This window comes from Nyctereutes procyonoides, unplaced genomic scaffold, assembly GCF_905146905.1.
Source record: "Nyctereutes procyonoides isolate TBG_1078 unplaced genomic scaffold, NYPRO_anot_genome, whole genome shotgun sequence".
NCBI lineage: Eukaryota > Metazoa > Chordata > Mammalia > Carnivora > Canidae > Nyctereutes > Nyctereutes procyonoides.
Genome location: NW_026575140.1, coordinates 76554936 through 76570006, shown reverse-complemented (window position 1 = coordinate 76570006; position 15071 = coordinate 76554936). Strand labels below are relative to the sequence as shown.

Below are 15071 nucleotides of genomic sequence, written 5' to 3'. Positions count from 1 at the left end.
TAATCTCATGAGGTTTTGAAAAAACACTGCTCAGTTTATAAGCCTCTCAGTTGTCTATTCCTGAATTAGCAGACACCAGCAAGGGAAAACAGCCACAGTGCCTCTCTGGGTTCTATCCTTGGTTCTTGACCTCTTTCCTTACCTTACTAGTTATGTGATGCCTACGAATTAAAAAAAAATTTTTTGTCCAGTTGTTCTAGTTATCTTCAAAGGGAGACTAGAAGTGGAAGTTGCCAATTCATTTCTACCATGACATCTTTTTTTTAATGTTTATTTATTTATGATAGTCACACACACACACACACACACAGAGAGAGAGAGAGAGAGAGAGAGAGAGAGAGAGAGGCAGAGACACAGGCAGAGGGAGAAGCAGGCTACATGCAACGGGAGCCCGACGTGGGACTCGATCCCGGGTCTCCAGGATCGCGCCCTGAGCCAAAGGCAGGCGCCAAACCGCTGCACCACCCAGGGATCCCTACCATGACATCTTTTTGCCATTTTTACTAATCCCTGACATAATTCAAGAAATACAGTGAGAATGGGTATGGGAACTTGAGAAAATTTTAGTGAGCATTTTGGGTTTAATAATAATAGTAGCTAAACATGCATTGAGTTCTTGCTCGAGCCAGATATTGTTCCCTGCTTTTCATGCACTTACTCCTTTAGCTTCTAAAGATAAATTTTATGCAAAGCCAAGGTATTTTCTTCAGTAAAGAGTAATCACGAAAGTGAGAATCTCTCTAAAAATGGCATACTTCTTGAGCTATAGTTTGTTGATAGCATTCACTGACTAGCACAAGACTTGGTCATGGTAGTTAGGCAACTAAATTTGTGAAATAAACAAATTAATAAAGAATGTTGGAATGTAATTGAACTAGTAATTGTATTATTGAGTTACACTTTAAAGAACCATTTGTAGGCACAATTGAAGCTGCATAGAAGCATCTAATCAAATGTGTTCTTAGGCATGATTTAAATCCTGGCTCACAATGCAGATGTTTGTTCTCCACTCTCTGTAACCATTTAGCTCAGCAAAGTTGTGTCACAGTAAGCATTGTTTCCAAGCCAGGAACATGTCATATATAAACCTGCTTGTAATTAAGATTAAATATTGCTCATAGGTATCCATCTGTCTTGGAAGGTTTAACTGTTCACCTACCTCAGGAGTTTCCACTGAGCAATGTGAATATGTCATTTTAAAAAATTGTACCAATTTTGAAATAACACTGAGTACAATTAAAAATATCATACACAATGTTAGTTCAAAAGATTCAGCCAACCATTGAGGAACTGGGAAGATAATCCTCTTCAATATGAAGTTCTGTTATATGTTATTTCATTATGCTTTGTTAGAATTTTGTAGCTATTTTTCTCTAAAAATCTTCAAGGTACTCCTATATGACTCTTCTAAAGTTGGCTTTTCTCATGTAAAGTTATAAATGAGGGAAGTAAGGTAGCCTATAGAAAGGGGAAAGGAAATGAGAAAAAGAAAGGTTTGGGAGAGACTTTGGAAGAACAATGAGTACTATTCCATACTTTACGTGAAGAAGCTGTATGGCAATAAACATCACCTCAGTGGTAGCAGACTAGTTTTTCATAAAATTAAAGATCTCTCTTTAGTTAATGACCTCATTTACTGACTCTGTGATAATTTTAAAGTATGTCACAAATTCTTTGACACTTCTTCCACTGAGTGGTGGAGCCTGTGTCCTGTCTCCCTGAACCTGGGTTGGGCCTTTGGACTGCCTTAACCAGTGGAGTAAAATCCCATGTACTATGCTTTTGTTCTCTTGGAACAGCTGTGCTTAGAACTCAGCCACCACGTTGTGAGGAAACCAATGTAGCCACATGGACAGGTCATGGAAGGCATTCCAACAATCCTCGCCAAAAACCATGCTAAGGTCTCAGCCAACAGCTAACATCAACAACCAGACATGTGAGTAAGTGAGCCTCGAGCCTTCATATATTTCCAGTCCTCAGCACTGAATATTCTTAGTGGAGGCCCCAGGCATTATGGAGCAGAGACAAGCCATCTCACTGTGTTCTTTCTGAATTCCTGACCCAGCAAGTTTATGAGTATAATAAAATGATTGTTTTATGCCATTAAGTTTGGGGAAGTTGGTTGTACAGCAAATAGATAACCAGAAAACTCATTCATAATTGAGGACTAGAATCTGGGTATAACCCATTTTTCCTGGCTTAGTTTTCATTGTTCTTCCTATTCCTGTCTGTGCCCTACTTCTGTATTATTCTCTCCCCACTCTGCCCCGATCAGTCTGCTTTCCCTTACAAGGGCATCTCATGCACTTTCACCTTCCCCATGTTTTTGCTGGTGCCATTTCCTCTTCCTGGGCTGTAGTGTCACTAAGATCTGGTCTGAGTGCCATTTGGGCCTCTCAGTAGCAGAGTGATCAATCTCTCTAACCTTTATCAGAAAAATAGAAGTCAAAATAGAACCTATTTATAGATTAAATGGCTAAAATATATAAAGTGCGGGCAGCCCTGGTGGCTCCGCCATTTAGCGCTGCCTTTGGCCCAGGGTGGGATCCTGGAGACCCGGGATCGAGTCCCATGTTGGACTCCCTGCCTGGAGCCTGCTTCTCCCTCTGCCTGTGTCTCTGCCTCCTTCTCTCTCTCTCTCTCTCTGTCTCTCATGAATAAATAAATAAAATCTTTAAAAAAATAAATAAAATATTAAAGTGCTTAGTGTCTGACACACACATAGTAAACACTCAATAAGTGTTAGCTATTATTATAAGTTCTTTCTATTCTTGAAAGTGAGTTTCTATTGAATAGTTAAGCCTTAAATGAAACCTTTGTCTTTTAAGTCTGAGCTCTTATGTCAATTCCTCTGTGAAGACATCCCCATTTACCAGAAAAAATTAAATTGCTCCTTCCATTATGCTTTCAAGTACTTTCCACATTCTTCTATTATAGATTTGACAAGTAACTTATTATATATGTGACCCCTCCCTCCCTTAGAGACCACATTCCTCAAGGGAAAGGTTTAAGGCAAAGACCTCACAAAAAATAAAGAATGTCCTTGTCCCTTGTATGAGTATATATATATATGTGTGTGTGTGTGTGTGTATTTGATATATATGTACATCAAATACCATAATAAGGAAAAGAAAGTGAAAAATTGGTTAGATGACTATAGCAGGACAAGACTCAAGAATTTATAGAACCTGGGTCCCTGTCCAAATACTCTTTCCACTCACAAGACTTAAATTTTCCAACTTTGTTGAGGGTATATAAACAAGTTATGGGAGCCATGTCAGGGGAGATGTACATTCTTCATTAGTTCATAATTGTCCACTGTGTACCAGCTGCTATAGTGGGTAGTGGGTGCTATAGAGTTTAGGCTCCATGGTCTATACCCACCCCCTTGCAAATATTCCCAAGTGTGGTTCCCAAGGGTGAACCTAACTATGCTAGAACCAGAGGAGCTGAGTGTTGCTAGAGAAAATTACACAACTGAGCTGACTGGATGCACTATATCCCTGCCTTCCTTCCTGCTAGGCAGATGACCTCACTTTAGACCATTAGTAAAAATAAATACTATCAATAGGAACTTATTTATCTATCTACACCTCCCCCCCAAAAAAAACTTGCACTTGTCCCTGTTTCTTCTGCTGCTCAAATGGAGGCTGTATCCTTCCACCTATCAAAGGTCCTCCCTTTGTGTTCTGGATTTCTTTATTTTCATCCACCCAAAGTCTTCTACCTTCTGGTTTTCCCCTTCTTTTCATGCTTTGATAATGTCTTCCTCTCTATTGGATCATTCTCATAAACATGCTCTAGTATTTCCCATCTTCTTTACTTCACATTCTATACCCCTTCTCTGACTGCTTTATATTTCTGCTCCCCTCCCAGGAAAGTTTGTTTTATTTTATTATTTTTTTAAAAAAAGATTTTATTTATTTATTCATGAGAGACACGCAGAGAGAGGCAGAGACACAGGCAGAGGGAGAAGCAGGCTCCATGCAGGGAACCCAATGTAGGACTGGATCCCGGGACTCCAGGATCATGCCCTGGGCCGAAGGCAGGTGCTAAACCGCTGAGCCACCCAGGGATCCCCTCCCAGGAAAGTTTTTTCGAAATAGTTGCTACACTTGTTGTCTCTGTTTTTTCTCTCACCATTTCCTCTTGGGTTGACTCCAATGTGGATTCTCTTTCCAGCACTCTCCACTGACCATTCTTGTGAGGGTGACCAATGGATACTTCTGTTTTCATTTTAAACTCACAGTAGCATTTGGTTCACTCAAGCTCTCCCTTCTGTCTAGCCTCTGGGACATTACTTGTTCCTGATTTTCTTGTCACATTGGCTGCTCCTTCTTAGTCTTAGTCTATCCTCCTCTGCCCTACCTCCAAATAATAAGAGTTCCCAAAGGTTCCTAGGGCCTCTTCTTTCCTTGTCCTTTCTCATTTGTCCCTAGATCATGTCTATTGCCAGAGATTTAAAGAACATCTTCACCGATGAATTCTTAATCACCAGCCCAGACATCTCTCAACCCCCAGGCTTGTATTTCCAAATGCCTTTCTAATATTTCCATGTCAATAGTCCTTAGGCATCTCAAATTTAACATGCGTCAAAGGAATCTCAGACCCCTCCCTGTTTCCTCTCCCAATCTAATCTTCCACATCTTAGTAAACAGTACCACTTTCCACACCAGCTGCCAAAACTAGTAATATGGAATTCATTCTTGACTCTACCAAACGCTGTCTACCTCCAAAATATACTTATTACTACTCCACAGATGTCTGACTCAGGCACTTTATAAATATTCGTTTAATGAACAAATGAATAGGAAAAAGGTTTATGTTTGCCATCCAGAGAAACATGCAACAGGTTCCTGTGAGTCTTATGGGATGAGAAATTGGTGTTCCTATTGTCAACAGGATAAGAAGGCACTGGAATTAAAGCACACTGAAAAGAGGTGGGGAAAATATTTCTCCAGCTTCTGGGATAGGAAGGAAATTTGCCTGGGGAAGGTAAGAGTCAAAGTGGCTAGATCATTCTAAGTCACAACGTTGTGGTGTGCAGAAAGGAATACTCACATAGAACATACAGGAGACTCTTTGAGGCCTTGGGAACTTTCCTCATGGAAGAGTCTATAAACTCAGAGAGTGAGGCAACCCTTTGGGAAGCCTCTTTAAAGGGCTGTAGTATCTTAAGAAGAGGGGCACTCTAAAGTAGGTAGCAAAAAATAAAAAATAAAAAAAATAAAAAAAAAATAAAGTAGGTAGCAAGGAGGGCAACAGCAGTGTTGGTGTCAGTAGTAAAGCAGCAGGGGAATTTTAGATAGCTACTTTAGAAGCTACTGAGCATTTCTGCCAGTGAAAAGAGGTCTGGTGAAAGTGCTCATGTTCTCAAGTTGCTGTAGGTGCTCTTACACACACACACACACACACACACACACACACACACACATACACCTTTTGTCAAAAATGTATGGGAAAAGCAGCATCTTATCTTTTGGAGAGTCACTGCACATATTTGCATTATAAATACTCCAAGATGTCCTGCAGTAGAGAAAATGGTTTAACTATTTCATGCAGCATATTCCAAACATGTTTGGTCTCAGAGCCTTTTGTCATAGAATACCTTATAACATGTCACTGCACCCTACTATTCCACAGAACACAGTGGACTGATTGCAAGGAGGCCATGTTTCCTTAACTATGGACTCAGACTTGATGAGGGATCTGCAAATCCCCGTGTGCACCAATCCCTGAATAAATAACAGTGCCTAAATACATATAGCCACTTAAAAAATGTATGTCAGTATCTGTAATTTTAAAAATACTAATTCTTATTTTAAAAAATGTATGTCAGTATCTGTAATTTTAAAAATACTAATATTAATTCTTAATCACTTAACACTATGATCCTATTATGTGGGAGCATGAAGAATCATTTCTCACTAAAAAGAGATCTTATAAATAAAAATTTGTGGATCAACCATCCTTAAAATGACTTTGGTCCTATAAATACTAATGACTGACATATTTTGGTGCTTAATATGTTCTGGTACTATACTAATTGCTTTATGGAGACTATCTCATTTAATCCTTACAGCAATGCTATGAAGCAGGTACTGTTATTACCATCCTTATTGTACAGTTGAGAAAAATGAGGTTTAGTGAAATTAACTGCAACAATTTGTTGAAAGCCACACAATATAAAATGGTAGAATTGGGATTTGAACCCAGAAGCCTGATTCCAGAGCCCATACAGGTCAATCATTAGGCTGTGTGGCCCCTATCCAGGCAAGCTGTTCCGAAGGGAATGAAGCACAAGCCATTGTTTGAGCATTTTCAGAAAAGAATGGAGATTTCTATGTCCTGTTTTATGGCAGTTAATTCTGCTTCTACATGTTCCTGAGGAACTTCTCTGTGGACCTCTCTTCCACAAGACCAAGCTCTCTCCTTTTCTCCATTAATTCCACAATTAAAAGAGAAACCATGCAGTCCAGTGTTTTGAGGGAGATGAAGGGAAAAGAAGGGATCTTTCCTCACATGTTTCCCTCATGACATCACATCCATTTCCACAGCACCTCACCAGGATTTGCTCAAAAAGATTTGAAAAAAAAAAAAAAGAATTACAGACAGTTATGAAGCAAAATAGTCTGGGGTGAAGGAAGTGTCTCTGTGCCTTTCCTAAAAGAGGGGAGGGAGTATGCATGGCTCAGAACGGAGGCCCATTACCTCACTTTGGATCATCATGCTGAATTGGGTGTCCTCTTCTCAGTAGGGATAAGGCATGTGATTTGAATGTCTTAAGATATGCCTTTGAACCTATGGCAAACATATATATTTTTGTTGTTGTTTTTCCAAGCAGAAACACCAGAGAGCAAAAGTCAGAAAGTATAATGGTGGCCCTTCATGCATAACAATGACAATGATTGTGGAAGCAGGAGTCCTTGACTCTCTGCCCCATAAATTATCTGCTGAGTGCTGCTGGTTAACATCTCAGATTGGCACTGCTCTACTCTTTCATTCAGCACATGGAATAGATTGCTGCTTACACATAAACAATGGCAACCCATCCCAGAGAGCGTCCCACCAGGAAAATGGAACATAAAATTGCTTTCCTGAACTGTTTTTCTTTTAGCAAGTTATTTTCCAGAGTTTTCCCAGCATGTCTCAAGCAGCACTTCAATACCTCATCTCCTGAGGTACGACACCATATTATAAATGATGTACTGGGAAAACACTTAGGATCTAGGTGGGAGTTAACAATTTAACTGTCTTTTTAAAGAGCTGCATTTTAATGTGTGCATAGGAAGGGTCTATGGGAGAAACTAAACCAGATGAGTCTATTGTATACTAATCTATCCTTACACCACCCAGAATGATAACACTACATAATTTCTGTCGTAGATTAGTATGGAGCACTCTATGGTATATATGTATGTCCTATATGTCTCTTCCCAGCTAAAATCAGGGTGAAAGAAGAAGAGAAAAGGGAGGCAGGAGCAAAGATAACTCCAAGGTGAGGTCTAGAACATGAACACAGTGACAACAGTTTGTAGACCTCATGCTGAGCTTCCCAGTTATGGGTTCAAAGGAAAGGAACCTCATCTGTTCACAGTACCCAGAGGATCAAACCAATTGCTTGAGGGATATTTTTTAGCTGTTTTTGGCACTAAAGTCAGGTGGCGTTTCCCTAGAGGCCTGGTGAAATGGACACAATATGATGCAGCGAACATCATACCCAAACACAGTCTTTACAGTAGAGTCAGTGAGGCTCATTGGGCTCCCCATAAAGCCCCTCCAGCTCAGCTAGAAGCATCTCACCAAAGGGTAATTCTGTGAGAATAATTCTGCAGGGGCCCAGTCTAGTCTACATAATCAGCTGATCAATAATGTGCAAACAATAAAGTCAAAATGAATCCAGAAAGCACTGTATTAATAAAATGGACTGACTGGCTATCATCTGAGTGCAGGAAGTTACATCTTGCTAGTAAATGCTTTACTGACTTAAATTATGATCACTTTGGAAGTTTCCTATGCCTTTCCCATCAGCAGCATAAATATTAGAAGAAGGGTATAGTTGATAGCAGTGAGTAGTAGCAGCCTGAAGAAGGATAATAATTATCATCACAAACTCTATACCATTTATTGGGCTCTTCTTATTTCCTAAACCCTGTACACATGCACTTTTACATGCATTATCTCTGCAATCCTCCCAGTAACACTGTGAGAGGTTCTATTTTACAAAATAAGACATCAGAGGATACAGACATACCTCCTCTTACTAACCTTCATCGTGCTTTGCAGATGTTTGCAAATTGAAGGTTTGTAGCAACCCTGTCTTGAGTGAGACTATCATGGCCTTTGTCCAACAGCATCTGCTCACTTCGTATCTCTGTGTCACATTTTGATTATTCTTGGCAATATTTTTAGCTTTCGTCTTCATTATATTTTTTTACAATGATCTGTGATCAGTGATCTTTGATGTTACTATTGTAATTGTCTTGGGGTGCCCACATAAGATGGCAAACTTAATTGATAAATATTGTGCATGTTCTCACTGCTCCGCCAACCAGCTGTTCCTTCATCTCTCTCTCTCTCCTTCTCCTCAGGCCTCCCTATCCCCTGAGACACAATATTGAAATTAGACCAATTAATGACCCTACAATGGGTTCTTAAGTATTCAAGTGAAAGGAGGATTCACACGTTTCCTACTGTAAATCAAAAGCTAGAAGGATCCCTGGGTGGCTCAGCAGTTTAGTGCCTGCCTTCGGCCCAGGGCATGATCCTGGAGTCCTGGGATCAAGTCCCACATCAGGCTCTCTGCTTGGAGCCTGCTTCTCCCTCTGCCTGTGTCTCTGCCCACCCCCCCCCCATCTCTCATGAATAAATAAATAAAATCTTAAAAAAAAAAGCTAGAAGTGATTAAACTTAGTGAAGACGGCATGTTGAAAGTGAAGTTCAGCAGAAAAACTAGGCCTCTTGAGCCAGTTAGCCAAGTTGTGAGTGCAAAGGAAAAGTCCCTGAAGAAAATTGAAAGTGCTATTCCAGTGAACACATGAATGATAAGTGAAACAACCGAATTGCTGATATGGAGGAAATGGTGGTCTGGATAGAGGATCAAATCTTAAGCCAAAACCTAATCCAGAGCAAGGCCCAGACTCTCTACAATTTTTTGAAGGCTGAGAGAGGTGGGGAAGCTGCAGAAGAAAAGTGTGAAGCTAGCCGAGGTGGGTCCATGAGGCTTGAGGAAAGCCGTCTCCCTAACCTAAAAGTGCAAGTTGAAGCAGCAGGTGGTGATGTAGAAGCTGCAGCAAGTTATCCAGAAGATCTAGCTAAGGTAGTCAGTGAAGGTGGCTACACTAAAACAGATAGTTCAGCATAAACTGATCAGCCTTCTATTGGATGAAGATGCCATCTAGGGCTTTCGTAGCTAGAAGGAAATCAGTGCCTGGCTTCATAGCTCAGTCTGACTCTCTTGTTAGGGGGTCATGCAGCTGGTGACTTTAACTTGAAGCCAATACTCATTTACCCCTCAAAATCCTGGGGCCCTTAGGAATTATGCTAAATCGACTCTTCCGTAAGCTCTGTAAATGGAGCAACAAAGCCACGATGACAGCACAGCTGTTTATAACATGGTTTACTGAATATTTTAAGCCCACTGTTGAGACCTACTGCTCAGAAAAAAAAGATTTCTTTCAAAATATTACTGTTCGGGCATGCACCTGGTCAACCAAGAGCTCTGCCAGAAATGTACGAGGTTAATGTTGTTTTCATGCTTGCTAACACGGCATCCATTCTGCAGCTCCTGGATCAAGGAGTCATTTGGACTTTCAAGTCATATTATTCAAGAAATACATTTCATAAGGCTATTGCTGCCATAGATAATGATTCTCTATGGAGCGAGGCAAAGTTAATTGAAAACCTCTAGAAGGATTCATGAGAAGAGGTCAAAATACCAACATTAACAGGAGTTGGAAGAATTTGATTGCAACCCTCGTGTATGACTTTGAGATGTCCAAGACTTCAGTGGAAGAAGTACCTGCAGATGTGGTGGAAACAGCAAGAGAACTAGAATCAGAAGTCACGCCTGAAGATGGGACTGTATTGTTGCCATCTCATGATAAAACTTGAACGGATGAGGGGTTGCTTCTTCTAGATGAGCAAAGAAAGTGGTTTCATGAGGTGGAATCTATTCATGGGGAAGAGGCTGTGAAGACTTGAAATGACAACAAAGAATTTAAAATATTACATTAATTTAGTTGATGAAGCAGTGGCAGGTTTGAGAGGATTGACTCCAGTTTTGAAAGACGTTCTACTGTAGGTAAAATGCTATCAAATAGCATCTCATGCTACAAAGAAATTATTCATGAAAGGAAGAGTCACCTGATGTAGCAAACCTCATTGTTGTCTTATTTTAAGAACTTGCCACAGCCACCCCAGCCTTCAGTAACCTCCACGCCGAGGAGTTGGCAGCCATCCACACTGAGGCAGGACCCTTCACCAGCAAAAAGATGACTTTCTGAAAGCTCAGATGATGGTTAGCACTTTTTAGCAATAAAGTATTCTTAAATTAAGGTATGTACTTTTTTTTTTTAGATATAATGCTATTGCACAGTTGAGAGACTATAGTAAAGTGTAAATACAATTTTTACATGCACCAAGAAATTGAAACATTCATTTGATGTGCTTTATTGTGGTGGTCTGGAGTTTGCACAATATTTGCAAGGTTTGCCCATATAACCATGAAATGAATTGCCCAGGGCTCATAAGTAGTGGAGTAGATTGCGGCTCCAGTTCAGACTTTCCACCGACCGTACCATGCCACCTCTATATGTCCACCATTTAATTAGGGAGTTCCTTCCTCCCCTGGTTTCTTACAATTCCTATTTTGTATGATTTTCTTCCCAGTGGCACATAGGACTAAACATCGTTTGAAAAAAGAAATCACTCTGTTGATCTTTTGAGTAGAGTTAATACTCTAGTAGAGAGGGAGAAAGCACTTCTCAATTCTTTTGCTCTGTTGGTAGCAACAGTGCAATCTGAGTTCTTGAATAGTCTAGTCCAGATTTCTGTTGACTAACACATTCTCATTAAAAACCACTTATCTGAATTCCTTTACTGAGGTTACTGCCCCTTTTGTGCATTTGTGATAGGGAGTTGCTTTGGGGATTTGTTTTCCTGCTTGCACCTGTTTCATATCTTCAGCACACAGCCAGTCCATGCCAGCACTGTACAGCAACCTTCCACGTATTATAGATGCACTCAAACCACGAGTGGTTTCCTTAAGGAAAAGCTTCCTTGCTGACGTGAGACCGATAGTTCAACCTCTCAAAATATCTAACTGTGGCCATGTCCATATAATTAATACTGCTTTGAAAGAATAGTTGAGCAAACATCTTTCCTGGTCTGTGATTAAACTTGAGAGACTGTATAGTTCACTTGGGAGGCAGGAGTTCCACTCCATATTATATTGTAAAGGCTTATCCATATGGAAATATGTAGAGCTAGTTAATTGTTTGTACACTTATTGGTGTACATTTAGATTTTTTTCCCAGTTTCCTAAAAAAGGTCTGTTTGTTTTGCTGTTACAAACTGTCACAGCGTATTTCTTGTTCATGTCTACTTGTGAACATTTCCAAGAATTTTTCTAGAGTGCATGCTAAGAAACAGAATTGATGATTCACTGTGTGTTTCTCATCTTTACCTTTATTAGCTATTGCCAAATTGTGCTCCAGTTTACACTCCGAGCAGCAGTAGATGGAGGAGACACTTTGACCACACATCTTCATCAGCCTTTGGTTTTATCGGATATTTATTTATTTATTTTTGCCTTCCTAATGGGTGTGAAATATTCCACTCTAGTTTTGAAGGTCTTCAAGTATTTGATAATAGCTGACTTGGTAGCTCTGTGAAAATAGGACTTGTTCTAAATGCAATAGATAATGCAGAAGAATTTATTCAATGAGGTCCCAATGATGGTGGTCAAGGAAACCAGTTGCTGCCAGTCTTTGAGCGGTTGTATTAAAAAATAAAAACGTAAAAAATAAATAAATAAATAAATAAATAAATAAATAAATAAATAAAAATGTCACTGGTATTCTTATTTTAACAAGTTATAAACAGTTCTTCCCCTTTTCCTATGCTACTGACCTTTTTCTATTCAGACTGGGTTATTCATTTGGTACTAGCAATAAATAAGTCAGACTGACACCCATCTGCATGAGGAAAGTAGTTGCTTAGAAATGGGAAGACTGGGGGTGGGATGCTGTGATTGGCACAGCCGCTTAAGCACAGGACTTCTGGTTTCAGCTCAGGTTATGATATGGGGCTCCACTTGGGCTCTGCACTCAGATCAGAGTTTGCTTGAGTTTCTCCCTCTCCATCTGCCCCTTCTACTTGTACTCTTTTGCTCTCTAAAATAAGTAAATCTTAAAAAAAAATGGAGAAACTTGAAGACTGATTTTAAGCAGTGTGCTGAATTTCCTTGGACATGCCTGAAAATGTTCTTGGATGCTTGGGGTGGAGTGGGGTGAAGGAGCTGGCCCCTGCCCTGCAGAGGAAAATGGGCCCTGTGAGGCTGGGCCAGGCTCTGGAGAAAAGTTCCAGCCCCCAGGCCTAATTAGTTAGTTGCTCTTAATCTGTGTTTATTTTCCCTTCGTTACCTCTGAGCCTTTAATTGAGTCTTATTTCATAACTTTAGCCTTCGTGCTGCTCTACTACAGGGAATGAAGGAAAGAGTCTTAAGTACACTTGAATCTGACTTGTGGAAGAGCAGAAGTGGCCCTGGAGACAAAGATGGCAACAGTGATGGGTGACAAGACTCCAAGGGAAAGGTGAATCTTGAGGGGACCGAAATCTGGTTATCAATTCAGGCTCCTGTTCTTATGTAGAGATCCTACCTCCATTCTGATCCTGGGTGGGTTATAAAGGGAGTTTCCCTCATCGGCTTCTAGGCAGGTGAATCCTGGCTGACTCACTTGTGAGACAAGCCCCCTGTTCCTTCATTTCCAGGGAGTTGGCATGATGCCGCAGAAAGAGCATGCTCTTTGAAGCTGGCAAACGAGTTTACATCCATGCTGGGAAAGGTTTCTGCACATGGGCAATTTACTTCTGCTCCCTGAGCCTCCAATTCCTCAGCTCTGCAAAGAGGATAAGAGTGCCTGCCTTCGAGAGTTACAGTGAGGATGAAATATCGCTTAGGTGAAAGCACCTCCTATAACATCTGGAATACAGCAGACATCGAAGAGGACATTCATTCCCTTCAGCTTTCCCCACAACCCCCGGCCCCCCAAGGGTCCTTCGTGCAGGCCCCGCACCTCTCGTGAGCCTCCATGCCTTCATAAAAGTTGACCTTTCCCAGGCCTTGTCTCTGCTATTGGGTAACAATTGACTTACGATGATTAGCTCCATGTCGTACACTCTTATTGACAACTTAAGGGACCACAGGAGATTTATGGGGAGATGCACTATCTGGGGGACAGTAGGAATCTAGCAGTAATTAACACTAACCTCCAGATCATACCACTTACCTTCAGGGAAAGCCTTAGCGTGGGGTTTGGAAGTAAATGGATTTTTCTCTGAAAGCCCCCAAGGAGCAATCACTGTCCTCACTGCCCTCAAGATAACTGCCTCTCCTCACTGCTGGAAGAGATTTAGGACCAACAGATGAGATTACAATTATCCATGACACCCTTTGGCCTTAAATTAAAATGCTTTCAATGGTGGGTGGCTGGCTGAGGTGGCTGGCTCTGGAACCTTCCGTTGCTCAGTTAGCAGTTCAGATTTGCCCCTGCAGCAGCATTCTCCTTTAGGGAGGAAGACGGCCTGTGATAAGGATAAGCGGGGGCCTCAGCCCTGCGCCTAACCACAGACACTCAGCTGGCTGGAAACATCCCTCCCTCTGGCACCACTGCGCCTTCCTGACACTCTCAGTGGAGAAACTGAAGATCAAACAAGTTTAATCTTTGACCCCCACACTGGCCACCTAGCGGGAGTCTGTCTTTAGGGCAAGCGGGATCTGAAATAATTCATGTTGCCCTCTCCACAGTGTTCTTTCTCCACAGGAGGCTATTGGCTGCTTAGGGCTATCAATCTGACATACTTCTCCACTTCTGCACGGAGACTAAAATACCATTTAAGTCTTATTCCAACATTTCTCAAATCATGTGGGTATTACCAAGCATGAAATCATCATCTAAAAACTCAATTTTAAAGAGCTGGTTCTTTGGGAAAAATAAGAAAGAACATTTCCCCCTGTTTACGCTGAGATTTGCTTTTTTTTTTTTTTTTTTTTCCCAACAGTGTGGTTATTGTGTTTTTCTTAATCTTCGGAGATTATGCTTCAATTTTTCACCTAGGCTCCAATTTGCCCATAAATCTCTTCATTTTGCTTAATTTAAATGTTTTGGCCAACTTCATGGTTTAATAATGAGAAATAAAATTGGAGCCTTAATGACTACTAAGGAGGGAATTTTCATTTCATCTGGAATTAAAAGAGCTGTTAAAGAGGCGGGCACCCTGTCAGACAAGCTGCCACAACCTTCACTGGAGCATGCCAAATGTGGCTTGATATTATACATTTCTTTATACCCACGGCAATCCTCCAATACGATTACTTGAAAATCCTTCAGCTCCAGCCCGACTTACATCCACCTGATTGCTATGCCCCTATTGATTAAGCTGGGAACTAGTCATTGAATTCAGGCCATCTGAGAAGCCCCCGAGGTCCCCACGGTGTCCCTCACATGCTGCCCATTGGAGCTAAGGCAAGTTACCCAGCTCTGGAATGCTCCGGCACAGCTTGTATAATGGGGGCCCTGAGACCACAATGATCAGATAACCAGGCAGGAGAGTACTGTTTCAGCGCTTCCACCTGAGCAGACAAACTTAAAAGAGAACTATGAAAAGTTTAAAAAAAAAAAAAAAAAAAAAAAACCCTTTCTCGTAGGTTTACCAGCAGAGAAAGGTATCCACCGCATGGCTACATAGCCTAGAATTCCCTCCTTGTCCCAGAGCTGGGAGGAAACATGAGCTGGGTAATTCCCCTCTGCAGAGAGAGGAGCTCTGGTTTCTTTAGCTTGTATAGAATA

The 15071-nt window shown here is 41.0% G+C and overlaps 1 long non-coding RNA gene across 8 annotated transcripts in view; it reads left to right on the top strand.

Moving 5' to 3' along the window:
* LOC129497375 (uncharacterized) overlaps positions 1–14440 on the top strand; it is a 30524-nt gene extending 16084 nt beyond the window's left edge. For 2 of the 8 annotated variants that reach the window (XR_008661920.1, XR_008661927.1), the window contains 3 exons: positions 1800–1940; positions 12683–12815; positions 12994–14440. This is a non-coding gene — a long non-coding RNA (uncharacterized LOC129497375). The other 6 variants (XR_008661924.1, XR_008661921.1, XR_008661925.1 and 3 more) reach the window with 6 other exon arrangements.
* Positions 14441–15071: the final 631 nt, after the last annotated feature.